The following is a 19,940-nucleotide window of genomic DNA, read 5'->3' as shown; positions in this document are numbered from 1 at the left end:
ATGCTGTAGACTTAGACATTGCTGCAATCACACCCTCAAACTTGTTTAAATAAATAATTGATGCAATTGGTCACTTTGCCAAATGAGGTCACCAAAACCCTGGAGGAGATAATAGGAATAAAATCCCTGGAATGGAGCTGTTGGAACCAATATGGGGCTTAGCCTCAAAGTCAAGCAAATTATCCAACTGGACACTAGATCCTCCCAATTCTGGGGAGCCAGATCCCCTGATGTATAGAAACTACATGTGGTGTCTCAGGCTATCGACGGTATATGGGCTCATTTCTCCAGCCAGGAGATTGGCCCATTACACTCATGTTGATAGTTAAGTTCTCGGATTAATGGTTAAAGATGTTCCCATTACTGAAACCCCTTGCCCACCAGCAGTACTTTTAAATTAGCCTTGGAAGGAAAAGAATAAACAGAAATATGATTTGTCAGTCCGCAATGTTTAACTACCCCTATAAAAAGGCAACTGCTAATAGACAACAAACACATTGAGAAACAGCAGTGTCAACATTTACATTACTCGTTATTTGCTACACCACAGGGGTCATTAGCTGTGATGCCCCAAGAGTGAGGGAGCAGATGGCTGAAGGGCAGAGATACATGGCATTTAGATGGTCCCCAAATGGCTAAAGTAACAGGAAAACTGAGACAGAGTTTTCTCCTGACATTCCTCCCCTACGCAGTCTCCCTGGTTATACCGTTTAACATCGAAAAGATTTTAACAACTAATCCTAAATAATCCTAAACCTTGGATACTAAAGCCAGGACATATTTATTCTCTTAAGTTCCTAGTTAAAAGGTGTTCTTGACTCAAATTACCACCATCATAACAATCTGCTATTTTAATTAAAAAAGTGTGTTCTTTCTTCACTAACAGAATTAGTGGTTTTAAATACTTAAAGAACCTTTTTATAAACCCCCTCATGGGGATTAAGAAATCAGGATAAGGCTAACATTTAAAGAATGTCCTTAATATTGCATTCAATTGGAGATTATTTTTTAAAGCCAGTTCCTTGAAAATGCTGGACAATCTTTTCATTGAAGGTTGATTTTTATTGCCCTTTTAATTAGGAGGATAAGCCTAGCATGTAGATGCCTCTCAAACCTTCGTGTAGCTTCTGAGCTAAAATAAACAAAAAGCCCTTTGGTTCCTCCACTGCTGGTGACCACTTCATCCCCATGTCCAAGCTATAGTTTCCCCGGTCAAGCAACCACTGGCCTATGTGTACAGACTTAGGTTCATGCCATGGCTATTCATTGCACTGGAACACTCTAGAACCATTCTATTTTTGAATAATTCCCAATTTTGCACCAATGTGCTTCTAAAACCTAGCTCCAACCTCTACCCTTCTCTGCTAGACAGTAATAACTGGACTTCGGATCTTTTTAATTAATCCTCAATAATCTATTTATTTTATATTAATTTGCAAAGGTATTTGAAATGTCTTGCTTTAGATACAACCTGAAAACTAACCAGTACTGTGGCTTTGGGTAGTTTTGATAACAAAACTCCCAAACTTTGATAGCGTTTCACTGTTACAAAGCACATACTCTCAAAGTTATTGCCACCAAACAAAACCCAATGGCCTACATGTTCCTGATAATGTTAGTAGATGAGAAATAGTTTGGAAAACGAGAGCACTGAACAAATGCAGTTCATCTATTGACTGGTAGGGTTAGAGTTTCTGTGACTTGGAACAACTTTAGTGTCAACTCTGGTCTCCAGAGAAGTTCCCACCCTGGATTTTTGTCAAAAATAGGAGGTTAGAAATGCCAAGACGAGGAGAAAAGGGTGGACATTCTGCCAAGGACCCATGAAAAAAACTTCTTGGAAAGAAATTAATTGAAGAATTTAGCCTGAGTATGTTTCTGGAAAAGGATCTTAAAATTTCCCAGCAGATGATTGCAGGAATATCTAAACTCTGGCTAGGGATTGTAGACTACATCTTAAGTTGTAGGCTTCCAGTCTCTAAGAATCAGAGCATTTTAGCATCAAGTCCTCTTTCTGGCCTCCAGCCTTGATCCACATCGCTAACCCTCTAAGCGCTCATAAGGTCTCTGCTTAAGCGCCCAAGGCGCATCTCTGGCCACAGTGACCCATTTCATCCTTGGAGGATGAAAATCACTAAAAAGTTATTCTTCCTTTTGAAGCCAGGCCTTCTGCCTGGATCCAGGCCCTCTACCATGATTAGGCCATTATAGATCTGCTCAATGGTGGGCAAATAGAATGTCCAGCGAAGGACTTCCCTCTCTTTAAAACTTGAATCCTTCCATTAGAAGGATAATTTCCTTCCATGAGAAGGCCCCTCTTCTTCTGCCTTTGGATAGTTTGACTCATTACATTCGTCCCAAGTGGTTTCAGAGACAGCACACAAACCCCTGAGAGCTGGCACGTCTGCCTTCTCACTCTCAGCTTCTCCAGCTTCTCTCTCCCCTACCTCTTACATGTTCACTCATCACTCTTCAAATTCATCTGGAAATTAAGTAGGAACTCATGCCTGGAAGGCAGAGAATGCCAGTGAACAGAGGAACTTGGTGCATACCCCTAACAAATTTCTACCTCTAAAGTGTCATAATAAATATTATGATTCAACTCATGGGGATAGAATATAAGTGAATAATTATTATAAATGTACAATAAAGATACTGAAAAATACTCAGTCCTAAAAGTCTGCAAGCATCAAGTAGTCCAAGCTCCTTGTCTAACACTACAGGTTGTTAAACCAAGAAGAAAGTGACATGCCCTAGGGCCACAGGACCAGTTAGAGGGAGAACTAGGAAAAAAAAAAAACAACCCAGATTTTCTGACCTATGATCCTTTCTTTCCATGACTGCTTCTCTGTTGAACAACAGCAACAACAAAAAATCCACGAAATCATCCATGCACCAGTCCTAAGTACAACGCACCCCATACTAGGCACTCAATGCCTATGGCTTAAGATATACATGAGTCGGGCCCTCCCTGGTGGCGCAGCGGGTTAAAGCACTGCACTAAGAAGCTTAAGCCACTTCCGCATGAGTTCGATCCCCGCCTGCCCCGGAGGAGATCCACATAGAGTGGCAGACCTCTCCTGACCCGCCCACTGCTCCCCTCAGCAGTGTACCTGTCGATCTGCCTGTTCTGTACCCCACTCTGTCTCTGGTGAAGCCTCTCACCCTCCACATCTCTGGCCTGTACCCCAGTTCTGTAGGAATAAATAAGTAAATCTTTAAAAAAAAAAAAGATATACGTGAGTGAACAAATGAATGAATGACTAGTACTTGTTTTCATGGATGATATAGGTTCCTCCAGGTCATACATGATTTTAATCATTTTTAATTGACTTTCTATTAAGGAACTTTTTTTTTAAAGGAGTCTGTGTTTTTAAAGATTTATTTATTTATGCATATAGAACTGGGGTACAGGCCAGAGGTGCAGGGGTGTTAAGAAGATTCACCAAAGACAGAGTAGGGAGCAGAACAGGCAGATCGTCGAAATACACTGCTGAGGGGAGCAGCAGGTGAGACAGGAGAGGTCTGCTGTGCCATGTGGTCACCTCCGGGCTGGGGATCGAACTCGCACTGACATAGCTGCAGCTAGCTTGCAGTGCTGCATCCCAACCCGTTGCACCACCAGGGAGGACCCCAGTACTTTATTTTATAAAGAAATTTGTGTCAATTAAATAAAACATGCAATGAAAGTGCTTAAAAGCAGTGTTTGGAAGTCACTACATGGTAACTATTATCTTTCTGTTTTCCAACCATTTTTCTAAGGAAGAGCACAGTTAGCATAGTCTAGTGCTAATCTAACGCTTGTCTGATGCTATAAGCGCTCACTAATCTGAAAATCACTTTGCAATCTTTTAGCAAAAAGAACTCTAGAATTGCTGAAGCATCACTACTACCAGCAGCAGACCTGAGCAAGGGACTTTTATGGTCAGTTTCTATCTTGTGCCTTTAATTTAGTCACCAGTTCACCCCTGATAGTTGACACCAAAAAGACAAATCAACATATTGGTTTCTCTCTCTTCCTTCTCTGAGCTTGTATATTTCTAGAAATTGTGTCTCCAATTCCCAGTCAGCGCTTGCCTGTTGGACCCAACAATTCTTTTGCTTTACCCTGTATGACTCTTAGTGCTCTTGTTCTCTCTCATAGTCTCAATCTCAATCAAGGTTCTGGAATTTACCTTTGGTTCCCTCCATTCCTGGGCACTATGGTAATGCTACTCCTTCCAAACAAGGTTGTGTTTGCCTCTGCCTTGTAAGGAGTCAGACATTCTCCATGGTAATTGTTATAAATATGGATTTTTTTTTTTGACACTTGGGATTAGGAGATTGAATTTAGGCTTTTCATGTGGTGTGACAGGGAGCGGGGAAATGGAATGTTGCCAAAATTTCCTCCTCTTTAGTTTCTGTCAACTGAACTGCCTCTTTCTGCCCCTTCACACCTGTTGCCTCTGGTCTCCCAGTTTGATGATGCTCGCATTTGACCTGTCCATCAAGAATGATTCCTGAATGCCTCATGGGGTTATTTCCCCATCAAGGACTTCACACACTCAGCTACAAGTTGCCATAGTGATCTGTATCAATTGCCAGAATGCATGAAGTTTCCTTCTGAATTTCTGGCCATATCTGACAATTTCTCAGGGCTAAAGACTAAAACTTGGACTAATGTTGGTAAACAAGGAAAAGCATGGACAATTCCTCAGTAGTTGTTATACCCGAAGTTTGGGCATGGACAGTAGTTATTTATGACCTTTTAATTTCTGTGTCTTGTGATGACCTTTTAATATCTTCTCATCTGTTAATGGTATATTTACTCCTCCACTGTGTGCTCCCCAGAAGTTCATTCAGAATATGAACTTCACCTGTTTATAATCACAGCTCAATCTTCAGCATCTGAAATAGTGTTTGAAAACTAGCAGGAGCCCAATTCAAATTTAATGAATACTGAGGAAAGGAAAGAAAGAGAAACAGGATGGAGTTGTTGTTGAATCAGTCTTTGGCATCAAAGAGATCCCAATTTGAGTTTTGAGTATGTTATTTCCCAGCTATGAAACTGCTTTGACCTTCAACTTCTTCGCCAATAAAATGGATACAATGCAAGTGGTTATCTCAGAGGTTTGGAGGGAAAATAAAATAAAGTAATATATGTAAAGGACTTATTGTTTCCAGAATATTTTTAGAATTTGATCCATGTTGTGTATTGATCTTTTTTTTCCTCAGTGAAAATCCTCAAATGCTGAAGCTTATTAGAAGTAATTAAGTTCATGTGACAAGTAACAGTCATTGTACTAGAGAAAAATTAGTTTGTTCAATCTGTCAGCCAGATTTTACAGTCAAGTTAACAAAGCATTTTTCATCACATTTACTTAAAGGACTATTTAGAGTTTTCAGAGACAGTCCCTTCACCCCGGAACATGCAACTATCTACTTCCCTATGATTTTTGCATATTGATCCAGTCCAGCCTTCTGGACCTTTTTTTTTTTTTTCCCTTTATATCAGAAGTCAGCAAACCCAGCCCACTATTTATTTTTGTAAATAAAGTATTACTGGAGTGAAGTCAAGTCTATTCATGTACATATTATCTGTGACTGTTTTGCAGAATAGTTTCAACATATGAACTGGACCACAAACCAAAAATATTTTCTAGTTGGCCCCTGAAGAAAAAGACTGTTGATCTTTGCTATATGTTACAGAACTTCAAATGCTTAAGAAAGACAGCTTACAGGTCTGCTTTTAAAGGGAAGCCCAGACTGTACCTAGAACTCTAATTAGGCACTAACAGAGACAGGATCAAGCACCATTATCACCTCCCTTTCTATAGGCATCATGCTTCCTATTATGTGGCCCAAGATCCAGATCAGTCTTTATCTGATACACAATACAGGAAGTTATCGGTGACTAAATCTTTGAGACCTTTTATTTCCCAGCAACTTCTGTTAAATCATGTATTGGGGTAGCCTAGGATTAGAGACTATAGGCAAAACCTTACTTCTTTCCAGCTTTCCAGAGCAATCAAAGAGCAATTTAGCATATATTCAAGGACTGTATCCATCAGGGTCAGGGAGAAAAAGGATGGCATACCCAGGTAGGATTTTAAGAGAAGTGACAGATTGTTTACAAGCCTGTGGGAAGGTTGAGAGAACAACCATAGGGGATTGCCACCATCCTTGCTGCAAAAAAGGGAATATGGAGAAAGAGGGAGTTTTCTGGGGCCCAGTGATCGCTGGGGCCATGACAGTGAGACAACAGCAGTTGTCACTGCTAGCAGTAAGTCAGGAGCAAGCCGGGAGGGAGGGGAAGACACCCCTAGGTGTTCTTCTCCCATCTCCTGGGGGCTAGAGACAGAGCTCAACCCAAAGCTGAAGAACAAGAGAGCCACTGGAGTCAGCTCCACATGGTACAGGGCAGGATAAATATAGAAGTGAGACTTGGCCCTAGAATGACAAGGACAGTCGCAGTTTTCAAATACCAAGTCAATCAAGAGATGAGTGAATGAAATGAGCCCAAGGCCTAGCACTCGGTGTGTGTAAGGTGAACTGCAAAAATGAGTGAAAGGACTGTGGCCCCCTTAATGTCCTCATTGTTCCAGACTTTTCAACCCCATCACAGCCTTTCTCCTGTGTGCCAAGCCCTTTGCATCCTTCTCTAGTTTCTGCTGAGCCCTCAGGGTTTCCCACAGGAGTATAAAGAGCCTGGAATTTATTTGGGAAGTAAATAAAGCAGAGAAGGAGTTGTTCTAAACAGAGTTAGGACATTATCAAAGAGAGTGCTTGAGGTCCTGAAATGATTCCCAGAATCTAAAATGAATTCTAGAATGTTCGATGTTTTCAAAATGAAAAAGTCAGCCTCACTGCAACCTATGGAGGAAAATTGCTGGCTTCCAAGAAAGCTGTCCCAGACATCTGTGTCACAGGCTCTGAATTCACCAGACATCTCACTAAGAAATGTCATGGACTGGCTATTTTATGCTTAAACGGCTATCCTGACATCTTCAGTCTTTAATGCAAAGATGTCTGGGCTTCCATTCATCATGCCAGTAGCGGTCACGTTAAGAAAGTAGGGTCTATTAGAAAGATATTGTCAATGGCATGAAGTCACTGACAGATATCCACAGTTCGTACCCAGCACTTCCTCTTCCATCAGAGTCAGGAATATCCAGTTCTTAATTCTTCAAGGCATAAGGCTTAGCATTCTGGATTTCACAGTCATCGATATTATTTGAAAGCCTTGTCAAATCCGTCACTCTAGTTAGATTATTTGGTTTTGCATGGATGTGCAAAACAAAAATGGACACTTCATTAAGAATTGCTGTCCATAGAACAAAGTAAATTTAAAACTGTAACAGCAGATATATGTGACCTGTTTTATACTAAAATGCGGAAACCATTTTTATCCTAATCCTACTTGCAACTGTCACTTTATGTCTCAGAGACCTGCACCAGTCAGCCCCCAGAGTTTAAAATGCTTTCTCCAAAACTAGAGCCATAGAGAACGGGAATCACCACTCCTGATGAGTTCAGCCCCGTCATTGTCCAGCCAGTGAACAGTCCCTTCCTCACCAAGGTTATTTGGCTTTCAGAAAGCCATCTTTCGCAAGGCTCAAGTGAATCCACAGGATGAAATCAAGCACAAGCTTCCCATTGGGCTGTCCATGGTCCAGACAGGATTTATCAATGAATCACATTCAAGTTCCCAGAAACGGATTTCAGAAAAATCTAATCCCCATTCGGATGACTCTCCATATGTGCTTACGATGTGGAAACCAGATTCTGGAGATAATACTGCCTATCGATGCTATTCTTCTGACTTTAATTATTACAGTGTGATTGCATCAGTGAATGCCCTTGTTCACAAGAAAACAATCTAAAATATTTTGGGGTTGAGAGGCATTAGGATCACAACGTCTCAAGTGACTCAAAAAATAGTAATCTGTGTATACAGAAAAGAAAGATCAGTCAAAAGTGGGAAAATATTAACCTCATGTTAGGGTGTTCACCAACTATTAGGGGATCTGAGTGAAGGGTCTATGGAATTTCTCATTTTTTACTATTTTTGTATCTATCCTATAAGTTTATGTAAACACTGCCTGACTTGGTGAGAAAGCCAACATGTGGAGGAGTTAAAAGAAAAATGAAGATTTAGAGAGTTTAAGGCCAATGAGTGGTTTCCAGAAGGGCAGGGGAGAGCAAATTGGGTGGAAGGGAACCACTGTATAATGAAGACTGTAGCTGGGCTATTTGCAGTGAACTTTGTGGACTGCAAAATAGTCACACACATGAAAATTCTAGAATGCTGTAATTTCAATGCTACTTTATTTAGGGAAAAAGTGAAGCTGCTTCTACCTGTCACTGAAGTGCAGCAATTCTCAATTCTGCTAGTGCTGCAAAGTGAGTCAGAAGTGGCATCTCCTGTTATCTTTGAGCTAAAATGAGTCATTTCCTCTTTCAGCTAAAGAACTCTTCTTTTCATGGAGGCAAACACTAAGGATGCAGTCTGCCTTCAGGGGCCCTGAAGGTAAGGCGATCGTGTGACCCTCTGTTACATTCTGTCTCATAGTAGGACAGCTGTCCTGCTTCCTGTGTCTTCCAGGCAAGGTCAGGGACCCAATTATCTGGACTCACAGTGAATCATTCCCAACAGCCAACCTCACATGGTCTCATTCTGCTCTTCTCAAAGCCCTTTCAATCTCCTAGCCTGTCCTCAGAAAACCCATCTGTGTTTTTTTACAAAGAAAATACCAAAACTATTAATAGTTGATATTTCCTAGTTGTGCAATTCTGGGGTATTTTTATTTTCTCCTTACATTTTTCTGTGCTTGAGAGTTTTTAACAAAAAAAGTAGGCAAAAAAAAGGTTTGCTTTTGTTTTCCTAAGCATCTCTATATAACTTCTTGCCACAATTTTCTGTGCCTCCTTCTGCCCCAATATTGTCAGTTCTGTGTGTCTCCTCCCTCCTGACCCATTGACAGATTTCATGGGAGAACTGATATAGGGCTGGCTCCAATCTTGCCCTACACTGTGGACACGGCGCCTTGACCCACTGGGCCCCAGTCACAGTCTACAGGCTTGGCTCCCAGAAGCTGCTTCTCCCCACTTACTATATCCCATTACCATTTTGTAGTTGGAGTTGAAATGCAGTTAACGTCCATTTCCCACTTCATGCCAACTCAGATATGCCCGATCCATCTCCCAAAGAAGCCAGATCCAGCTGATAGGTCACAGAGTATTATGACTCCATTTTACAGATGGAAAAATCAAGTCTTATTAAAATTAAAATAAAAATTATAAAAATTAAAATAAAATATAGTCTACACTCATGGAGGCTAACTCGTCCTGAATGCCCTTTCTCTTTCAGAAGATAAGGCTCAAAGATAGGAAGCTGAAACTAGGCCATGCCTAGAAAAGGATTCTACCTAAACCACCCCTGGGACTTCCCAGCTCCCACCCAGGACATTTAACAGCTTTCTTTGAGAACCCTCTGCCTCTTCCATGATAAGACTCAACCCTGGTCTGTGTTGAGTCTCTCACCAGAGTCCCTCAGCTTTAGAGCTGTTGACATCCTGGGCTAGAGCATTCTTTGTGGAGGGGCTATTCTGGGCATTGTGGAATGCACAGCAGCTCCTCTGGTCTCTCCCCACTGGGTACCAGTGAGACACCACCCCTGTCCACTCATAACAGCCAGCAATGTCTCCAGACATTGCTCAAGATTCCAGCAAAAAAATTCCCCCCAGCAGCAACAACAAAATAATGTTTTCAGATATTGCCAAATGTTCCCTGGTTGGGGTGTGGGGGCAACGGTACACCCCTGCACTAAGTTACCTCAGTCCAGAAAGAACTTCTGTTTTTCCTGCAAATGGACTGAAATTTATAATGCTGAGATTAAACATTAGCAAGTGCCGAGCAGGTGCCGTAAGTCATCCAAATACTTTGGCGCAGTGGGACGCTGTGGCCTCCTCGCCCTGCCCAGGAGTGTTTGGAAACACTGCCACCGGTCAGCTCAGCCAGACAATTGACTTCTCTGAGTTTGTTTCTTCTTGCTGGGCGCTGCCTTTTAAAGCCCAATGCTGCCAAAGGTTGCTTGAGTAAAAGGTAAAGGAGAGAGAACAGGGTAGCTCTGAGTACCGTGTGTGGTCTTTGTGAAGTCAAAGAAAAGCACTAGGTAGTTGCAATTGCATTGCAAAAGAACCAGAGGGTCCGCTGCTATATTATTATTATTATCATCATTATTATTATCATTATTATTATTTCTAGGTGTATTCATTTATAGACCACTTTAGTATGGGAAAAATTTGAGACTCAGCCTCCAATTTACTTTATAAAGTTTGATGCTTTTTAAGCAAATAGGGATGCATTCCAGCTAAAAGCTTAGCTGAAAATGCCTTTTCCAACCCTCAAAGCGGGATTCCATGGAGGGCTAATGGGCAAACTGAGTTCTGGAGGGTAAATCCCGAAGCACGAGGGTGGATAGAGGCTCCTCCTGTTCATCTCCAAGCCAGTCTCTTGCACTTCTGGTTTCTGTCCTTCCCCTGCATCCACGCCCCCAAGGCCCTCCCCCCTCCCCCCAACCTAGTATTTAGTTTGACAGGCTGCTTCTGATGCCAGCTTCTTGCTGTGAAAACACAAGCAAGAACTTGAAAGCAATTACATGGTCATCCAAGAGAAACAGAAAGGCAGCTGGATTTGCAGACGAAAAGAACTTTCAGAAAGCAAAGTTCATGAAAGAATTCAAAGACAAATGAAGTATTCCTAAAACAGGACATTAGAATGACAGAGAGAATTGCATTATCTGGCCACGCTTCAACACAAGTGCCACCTTCCATGGTGTGGTTCAGTCTGCTTTCTGAGCTTTTGGCTGAACGCTTAGCACGTCACCGTTGTCCCAGTGGTAACCATCACTCCCCAACAGCCTCCTCTGGTGCCACCCTACCTGGGGAACACAGTGTCACCCTGACTGGCCTCCAGGTTCTTTTGCAAGAGACGGCAGCCTTAGGCTCTGCTCACTCAAGCCCTCCAGCTCTCCAAAGCTTCCACCTGCAATTCTCTGACTTTCCCTCTCCCCACTGCAAAAGGGAAGAAGCCAGGCCAGGCACTCGGAAGGGTGGGACCCTCCACAGAGGGTGTTTTGAAGTGAGACTGAAACTCTCTGTCTATGATCATTTTACCTGCTGTGCTTAGCTGTCAGGATGCTTCAAATCCCTATCATTTGTATCTCGGAATTGACTAAAGTGCAGCATTTTAAAAATACCTGGGCATTTTCCTAAGAGGAGCAGAGACCTTAATATATGGGTAGGAATTTGGTTATCAGATTAACTAGTTGGCAATTCTCTAAGAAGAGAACCTTGGAATTGGGACACGAGACAGTAATTTGAACTGTGGCAGAGCAACTGAAATGATTTGTGGTATTGATTTGTGGTATCGCTCTGCAGGTCAGCCCTGTCCCAAACTCGCCTCCAGCCACATGTCACAACTGAAGTGTAAATTCAGTGAATGAAAATGTTAAAATTTGTTTCCTCCATCACACTGCCCATATTTCTAATGTTCAATAGTCACATCTGATTAATAGCTACCAGAGTAGAACAGACGTGAGTTATTTTTATCATCATAGAAAGTCCTGTTGGAAAATACTCGGGACTGACATTGATAGAGGCAATGGAGATTTCTGAGAAGTAGAGGAAGCCCAGCATTAACAGCTATGGAGGAAAAGCTGGAGAAGAATAGGAAAGGGAACAGAATTCCAAAGAAAAGTAAAAGGGGCCAAAGAAACTTCCTTAACTTTGCCAAGAGCTCAGCCGTAGGCAGATATGCATCCTGAACCCAGCTCCTCATGACACCTGCAAATAGAGGAATAACTGGGCCACTTTGGGGCCCATTTCCTCCACTGTGTGACCTCAGGGTTCTAGGAACTTCTTGTAAAGCAAGAGATCCTTTCTGGAATTCTGAAATAAGAGGGGCTCAGATCAAACACAGGAGTCATAAGCTTCTAGTCAGGGGACTCATCAAACACAGGAGTCACAAGCTTCTAGTCAGGGGGACTCATCACCATGGCAGTTCATCAGGACCCAACCCATTAGCCACTCAAAAGAAAAGGGACACCTTATCCAAATGGAGTTGACCCCCCCCCCACCTCAGGGTATAGGGTCCTGAGCTCAGGGAGCAGTTGGCACCTTTACTAATGACCTGGCTCACACTTGCACTCACTTGGTGATTTTCACGATATTAATTCATCTCATCACCATACTTGGCTGCAGAAAGCAGGACAGATGCTCCCCTCAATACTTTCTATTAGAAGAAACGGATGCTCAGAAAGAGGGGAAGCTGTTCCAAAGTCAGTCTGACTGATAAATGGCAGCGCCAGCTCGAGAACACCCCTGTTCTGTCTGCATCTGGTGTCACTTCTGGCAGCTGGCATGGGCAACTTTATACCTGTCCACCCCTGAGATCCCTGAGTGCATCAGCCCAAACGGTTAGATCAGGCTGCACCTGCAATTCACAATCACTCTCAAACCCCAAATGGTGCCTCTAACATACTCCTGTACATAGAACTGTTAAGGGGAAGGATGTCCTAAAGGCCTAAAGGAACTCTGCAGAGTTTCACGGACTCCACCCCTTACTCTAGCTTGCTGGACTCCACCCCCTACTCCAGTGATTGGAAACTACAACTCCCAGCAGCACCAAGGAGAGAACTGCAAGTACCTAAGGGCGGAGCTAAGCAGGCATTCTGGGACAGTGGGGGATAAAATAGAGAGCGGTTTTTTTTAATGGTCACTCTGGAGAGGGAAGGACTCTCTGTCTGAAGCAACAACTCTCAGAACATGTGACTGGGGGCTAGCAGTTAGTTTGTGACTAGGGTTCCAAGTTAGCCAGCTGAGCTGGTAAGATATTCTAGTTACCTTGTATCTCTTTCTCTCTTTCCCTGGGTTGTTCCTTTTTCTTTCCCCTCCTTTGTAAATAAACCCATTACCCTTTTGTATGTGCCTGCAGGACAATTAAATTTTAAGCGCGCGGGTGAGGACCCATAGACAGGCAGCCCAGTTCACTCTGGGCTACCCTGTAACAGAACAAGGAATGAGAAAAGAGGGACTTTCTGCTCAACCCTGAGGAAGTCTCCCCAGGGAAGACCCCAATCTCTCTGACCTGACCAGATCTGCAGTTAGCTCTCATGGGGCCATAAGGTGTCTTCTTAATATCTGAGCCACCTACCTTCTCTTTTTCCCACCAGAATAAGTACTGGGAGGATTGTTTTAGCACAATGGGATATTCTCAGGGTCCTGCCCATGCCTAGTACACTGCAGATGTCCAGAAGATATTTGTTGAAAGATAGAGGGAGAATAGATGGACGGATGATGAGTGGATAGATGAATGATGGATGGACGAGGGAGATGGATACTATGATCACTGAAAATGTTACTATGATACTACGTTCTGAAATGTTTGTAAAAGTGGGGGTGAATCCTGGTTTTCTCTCCTCCTTCCCATTCCCACTTACGTGAGGCTCTACCGGGAGTGTGTGCTGTGTCACCCCAGAACCAGCCTAACAACGAGACTGCCCCTTCCGTCTTTGATTAGACAGGTGACATTTTGGGGAAGAGGGCATGTCTAATGGAAGCTGAACAAAGAGGAAAGAAGGAAAAGCTGAGTGAATATAATGAAGAGAGAAACAAGTAATCACATCTCTGGATCTGTACCCCAGATGCTGAGTGTAGAAGCAAATCTGAAAGAACATATTGTGTATGATCGGGAACGTGATTAAGTCAGGTGAGACAGCATGAGCTTGTACATGAGCCAAGAGAGGGAGAGAGGGGCCTTAGGGAGGGGGTGCTGTTGAGATGGGGCAGCCACACTCAGGCACGAAGGTGGCTTCCCCTGCAACCAGCAACCTTTGAACCTAGAGCCCCTTGCTTTCCCACGTCTTGCCCTCTCTGTCCTGTGGTTCAACTTCTAGATCCTCTGGCTTTGCATACCAAGGCAAAACAGAGCTGAGGGACCAGAGTAGAACCAGGCCAGGCTTGTCAGGGAGGACCTGACTGGACTTACTGAGCTCCTCCTGAGTACGACACCACCCTTCTCTGAAGCCCTAAAAAAAGAATTTTTCCATGAAATTGCCGTGGGCCCACTTGTCAGAAGCTTAATGCAAAATAGTGGCTAGTCGCCCCAGGGTCTTTTAAACAGCCCGAAGATGGACCTGTGATGGAATTCAGAGAAGAGGATAGAATTCCTATGAACAAGGGAGGGGGCCGTAGGATGTTGAAATCTCTGCTTACTGTCCAAGGGATGGAGAGGCGCTCAGCGGCACACAGCAGCACAGGGACTTGGCAAAGGCTCAGCCTTGGCTTTGGCTCACACGTCCTTGCAGGGTCTTCCTAGGTGTTGATGCCACCAGGGGCCAGATTTCATCAGGGGATTATTATGGCACTGTTAAAATGTTTATGGGGACTTTTCCCCTCAAAATTAAATTTTATTTTGGTATTTTAGTAATACTTTATTTTATTGCAAAGTAACATTTTATTTTCTTAGAGTCCTGTGCCAGCAGCTAACCACTGCCATTATATTGGTGTGTAAATATTTCTAGTTTTCCTTTTATGTGCATATGCAAAAACATATATTAAAATTGAGTTCAAAGATAACTCCTTTCTTTTTTTTAAATCATGTATAATAATCTGTTTTCTCTGCATACAGTCACAAACAGATTGGTTGTATGGAATAGACCTAATTATCTTAGTTTAGATGATTAGAAAATATCAGTGTTATAATTAGACTCTGATAATTCAGAAGTCCTCATTTAGATTATTTCCAAAGTAACATTGTGTAAGTTTCAGGAGTGCACGACGAAAGCTCATCCGGTGAATACTGTCCTGTAAATTTCCCATGAACTGTCCTATTCTAGAGTCCTTCCCTCCCCCCACTCATTCCTTTGGCAACCACAAACTGATCTTTGGTCCAAACATTTATTTTTGTCTTCTTTATTTCATCTAGATGTCTGTTTTCTGTCTGCCAGGTATAAGTGGATCAAGATAGTGATAGTCTTTTTCCATCTGACTGATTTCACCAAAGCTTAACACCCCTGGGTACATTCCTGTTGTTGCAAATGCCAGGATTTCATCTTGCTTTATGGTATTTCATCAAAGACACCTACTTTCAGTTCTTGCTTTTTCTTTTCTACGTAGTCCATATCGTAAATAATTTTATCACCGTATTTCAAATAGTAAGTAATATTTTGCTGTATGCCTATTACATGGTCTAGAGAAATAAGCCTTTATGACTTGTTATTTAGACTTTTTTCTGTTACTTTCTTTTTTAAAGTAGCAGGGTGAGGGAAGAGATTCTTTTTGTACAGATTGATTTTGTCATCCCTTTTCATGTGGGATAAATTTCTAGAAGTGTAGTTTTTGATTCAAGATATATCTAGATTCTTGAGGTTTTATACACTTTACCAGAAAGATTACATCAGGTTATGCCCAAAAGATAAGATGTGAGTCCCACCTTTGCAATTCAGTGATATTCTCCAGAAATCTCAACATTGGGAAAGAGCAAAAGAAAACATTTTATTTGAAAATTGAAAATCCTATTAAAACATATTAGTCATTATACCACCCAAGACGAAAAAGGAAATATTCTAATGATAAGCCATTAGAAACTAAAATCCTTACCAGCCTCCTATTTTTTTATAAAGTTTATTTTTTAAGACTTATTTATTTATTCATATAGAACTGGGGTACAGGCCAGACATGCGGAGGGTGAGAGGATTCACCAGAGACAGAGTGAGGAGCAGAGTAGGCAGATTGACGAAGTACACTGCTGAGGGGAGCAGCGGGCAGGTCAGGAGAGGTCTGCTGTGCCATGTGGTCTCCTCTGGGGCAGGAGGGAATCGAACTCATGCGGAAGTGGCTTAAGCTTCTTAGTGCTGTGCTTTAACCCGCTGCGCCACCAGAGAGGGCCCCATCCTCCTATTTTTTATCTTATTTTTTATCAAGGTAACTAACATTGGTTCAACGTTGTTGTACATGGAACTGACACACAGCCTACTCCTGAGTATCTCTATGCTTTGACCTTTGAATTAAGCACTTCCAAAGAAAAGAATAAGACATCAGAGAGCTTTTGTCTGGGTATGTTTAAAGAGAAAGAAGGAAAAGTCAGGATTCATTTCCACGTCCTGCAAACTGCCTTATTAGGCATCTCTGCTTCCCCTCCGAATCTCCTCTCCTGCCAGTGGCTTTATCTTGCTCCTTTCCATCTTTCCAAACCTTTCCAATATGCCCTCCACAGTCCCAAGCAACTCTGGCTCCAGTCTCAGCTTGCTGGTCTCTCTCATTGAAAGCTCCAGGCTGAGCACCCCAACTTGAGGGAGCCCCAAAGTGAAAACTCCAGGTGAGGAGGCAGCATTTCAGCCAGGCAGCCACGAGCCAATCCTCATTGCTTTTGAAACAAAGTGGAAAAATCACATTTTCCTAGCAGCTTTATTCCTGCATAGAAAGGAAGTCATTTTTGTGGAGTGCTAACTTTAACAAGCCACATGGTGCAGAGCTAAGCCCTCCATGGGGTGCATTTTGAAGAACACTAAATGGTTATAATTTCTCTAGAAATCAGCCTGGAGCTTTCAATGATAGAGACCAAGCAAGCTGAGACAGGGGCCAGAATTGCTTGGGACTGTGGAGGACATATTGGAAAGGTGTGGGAAGATGGAAAGGAGCAAGAAAAAGCCACTGGCAGGAGAGGAGCTTCGGGGAGGGCAGTAGTGGGGACAGAGATGCCTAATAAGAAAGTTTGTGAGTGTCTGCCGTGACACATGCATTTGCCTACCCACAAAATACACACTCTTGATACTACGTGAGGGACAGTAGACTAGGTGCACCTCAATGGATGGAGGATGAGAGCCACACTGCCCTGGAGGTGCCATTACCTGTTACTCGCCAGAGCAGGTGCTGCTGTGAGCACAGAAGATGTCAGCTTAGTGGGAAAGCTCTCGTCTGCACGGCACAGGACATTCAAGTGGACAGTATGTGCTGTCATTACCATCTAGTCCCACGGGTGCTCTGTGTGCCTGGCACATGCACAGAGGAGCTTTGAGGAAAAGGCCCAGATTATAATGGGGTCTTTCAGGGAACCAAGGACATTCCAAAATGCGTCTACAAACTCAGTCCCTCTGCTTACAGACACCCGTGAAAAGCATCCCCTGTCATCTCTATTCTGAACTGTAAGTAAATTTGCAATTAACAGAACTTAAGTATCAGCAAAGCAGCAATCTTCCCTTCTAAATTATTTTGTTCTGGTGATAACGTTAAGTTCTGTCTCTTGAGCTGAGTTGAGAAACATGGGACTGCAACAACAGGACATCTGCCAGGTCAAGGATGAAAAGTGATTATGTGTGAGCTTCCAAGAAGTGTTTACAAAGATAAGAGGAAACTGACTAACCTTTTGGATATTGTTTTCTTCCCTTTGGTGGTCCCAGGGAGGATTGTCTGGATGACACCCCTTTGATTATGTGTTGTGCAAAGAGGTGATGTTATTTTAGGAAAGCGATGAGCCAATGATGATTTACTGGGTGCTGCCAGACCAATATCCTGTAGCCAAATGTGTAGACCTTTGCATATCCCCACCCACTGATTGCATGTGCACAAATACTTTAGCACGGAATGTCTAGCAACCAGAGGGAAGTTAGACTTGCTGTTGACTTCCATTGAGAGGCTGATGGCCTCATCAAGCTGTAAAAGGATCCTTTTCTAATTGACAGTAGCACTTGCCTTTTAAGATGTTAAGCATATTAGGTCCCGTTTTTGTAAGTGCAGTTGTCTTTCTTTGGGAAATAGAAACATGTCACTATTCAATGCTCACATACTCAGCAATCACATCCCAGTTGGCTTTGTCACACTTTTGTCCTTGCGTTCAAATTAATGCCCAAGGTTAGCTGTAGCAGAGGAATCAACAAAGTGCCAGAACATACCCCTCCGCAAGTGGAGGACCTATTGGTTCGTGGAAGGAATGTGTTTTAGAACTTGAGGTCAAATGCTCCTTGCGTGGATCTGTGATTCAGAATAATGTTTTAGATACAGCCTTATGAAAATAAATCAGCAGTCATCCATAAGTGGGGAACACCTGTGGACACATGTATGTGCAACTGCAGAGGGGGGTGATGATGCAGCGGAAGCAAGGCAGCTATTCCTCTGAGATCTGGTTGATAGTCAACCGTGGCACTAGGCCAGGAGTCAGAGGTTTCCTGCTTATTCAAAGCCCTTCTACTTGGTTAAATGGAGTAGTTCCTGCCTGAACTCAGCTGCACTGCATGTTTCCAGAGTGTCACTGAATTAGTCAGCCCAAGTAGGCTAGCCATTGTAACACCAGGACCCCCTCTTTCCAGCTCAGAAGTTTAACTAAAGACTTCTCACCATGTCACTCAGCGAGGGATGCAGGACCCTTCCATGTATTGACTGCTAAGTCTGAGGACCCTGAAGTGCTCAACTCCATCTTTCTCTGGGCAGTAGTTGGGGGTGGAGGGTGGGCTAGTTGGGGGTGGAGGTGGTTCCTTAATGGTTTTAGGAACCAGGAGACGATAGAGGTTTTCATTCCTGCCCCCTGTCAGAGACCATAGCTCCATCACCTGACACAACCTAGCTTCACAGAAGTCAGTGAAGTTGCCTTTAACTCTGCCCAGAAAGAAAAGAACCAAGCTCTGATGGCATGATTCTGTGAATGGTGCCCCAGGGGTCTAACTGAGAAGGTAGGAAAATGCAAGAATTAGTGAGGGAAAACACTTTCGACACATTCTTGAGAATTTCCTTAGGCTTGTCTGCTTTCTCAGCAATGCACATGGCTCAACCACAATGCTGCAAAGATTCTCCCATCAGGCACCTGGCCAAAGTGCTTCACTTCATCTTTCCAGGCTCAGCTGCCCCATATGTAAAAGTGGAGTTTGAAGCAGAATCCTCTCGAGTCTCTTGGCCCCTGTCCTATCCAAATGCCACGATTCTGTTATCCCGGTTGTTTATTTCCTCCTGAGACAAATAAGCCAGGAGCCAGAGAAGCAATGCCAGGAGGCTGGTAACTTATTTTTTAATTTTAATTTTAACTTCCCTTCTCACTTCTAAACCCAAGTTTGAGGAAATCACCATGTGTGTTAAAGACTAGGCTGTTACCAATACAAGAAGGATTATTTTTTATGGTGCTGGCTTTTGTGTTTGGATGAGCAACACATTCAACACATTCACATGTAGCAAACACACATATCCCTCTGCAAAAAAAAAATGTTTGAACAACCTTGCAAACCATATGTTCTCCTCCTACTGCCCCTACCCTGCATTAGCCAGTTTGCAGTGGGAAGTGTTATATCTTTTATGAAGTGAAATGGGGCCAGGGATGTGGAGCAGTTGGAGATGAATTTCAACTTGCCCAACAAGCAAGTTGGGCAAGTTGATGAGACGGCATTAAGCAATGGCCTCGACGAGAAGCATAGTTCGCAAATGAATGAATGCTCAAACATCGATAGCTGCAGAGAAAAAGCTTTTACTCATTACTTACCTCTGACCCAGGCCACCCCCTCTCCTGCAAGCTGGTCTGGTGGAATCCTGTTCCTCTTTCTTTCCCTCCTCGTTGCTGCCATTCCCAATTCCACAAAGCCTTTTCTCCAGAGAGAGGAAAACACAGCTATGATCCTCTCTTGAAATAGCCAGTGGGTTTTCTCTGATTAGTAATACATAGGGGTTGTGTGGTATTCATTTTTCACACTATCTGGAGGCACAGGGGAGACAGAGGGTTGACCTGTGGTATTGTTAGCATATCTGCATACACATGTATGTGAGACGAAGGAAGTAGGCCTGACATGACCAGGAGCCAAGCTAAGAGAATGACTGAGCCATGTAAATGAGAAAGTGTGAAACCTCAAGCGTTGTGCAGAGTTTAAGCCTGTTTGATACAGTAACACAGAGGAAAATAAATCCTGGGGATGTACCGTACAG

General features: G+C 43.1%; 1 protein-coding gene across 3 annotated transcripts in view; it reads left to right on the top strand.

Moving 5' to 3' along the window:
• Positions 1-19,940, top strand: part of PRLR (prolactin receptor) — a 134,400-nt gene that overhangs the window by 88,857 nt on the left and 25,603 nt on the right. For all 3 annotated transcript variants that reach the window (XM_004678090.2, XM_012721930.1, XM_012721931.1), the window contains exon 3: positions 8,444-8,509. The gene's annotated coding sequence lies outside the window, so the exon portion shown is untranslated. The remainder of the gene's footprint in view (positions 1-8,443; positions 8,510-19,940) is intronic.

Source organism: Condylura cristata, unplaced genomic scaffold, assembly GCF_000260355.1.
Source record: "Condylura cristata isolate star-nosed mole 26May11 unplaced genomic scaffold, ConCri1.0 scaffold00007, whole genome shotgun sequence".
Classification (NCBI taxonomy): domain Eukaryota; kingdom Metazoa; phylum Chordata; class Mammalia; order Eulipotyphla; family Talpidae; genus Condylura; species Condylura cristata.
This window is presented reverse-complemented; position numbering and strand designations above follow the sequence as displayed.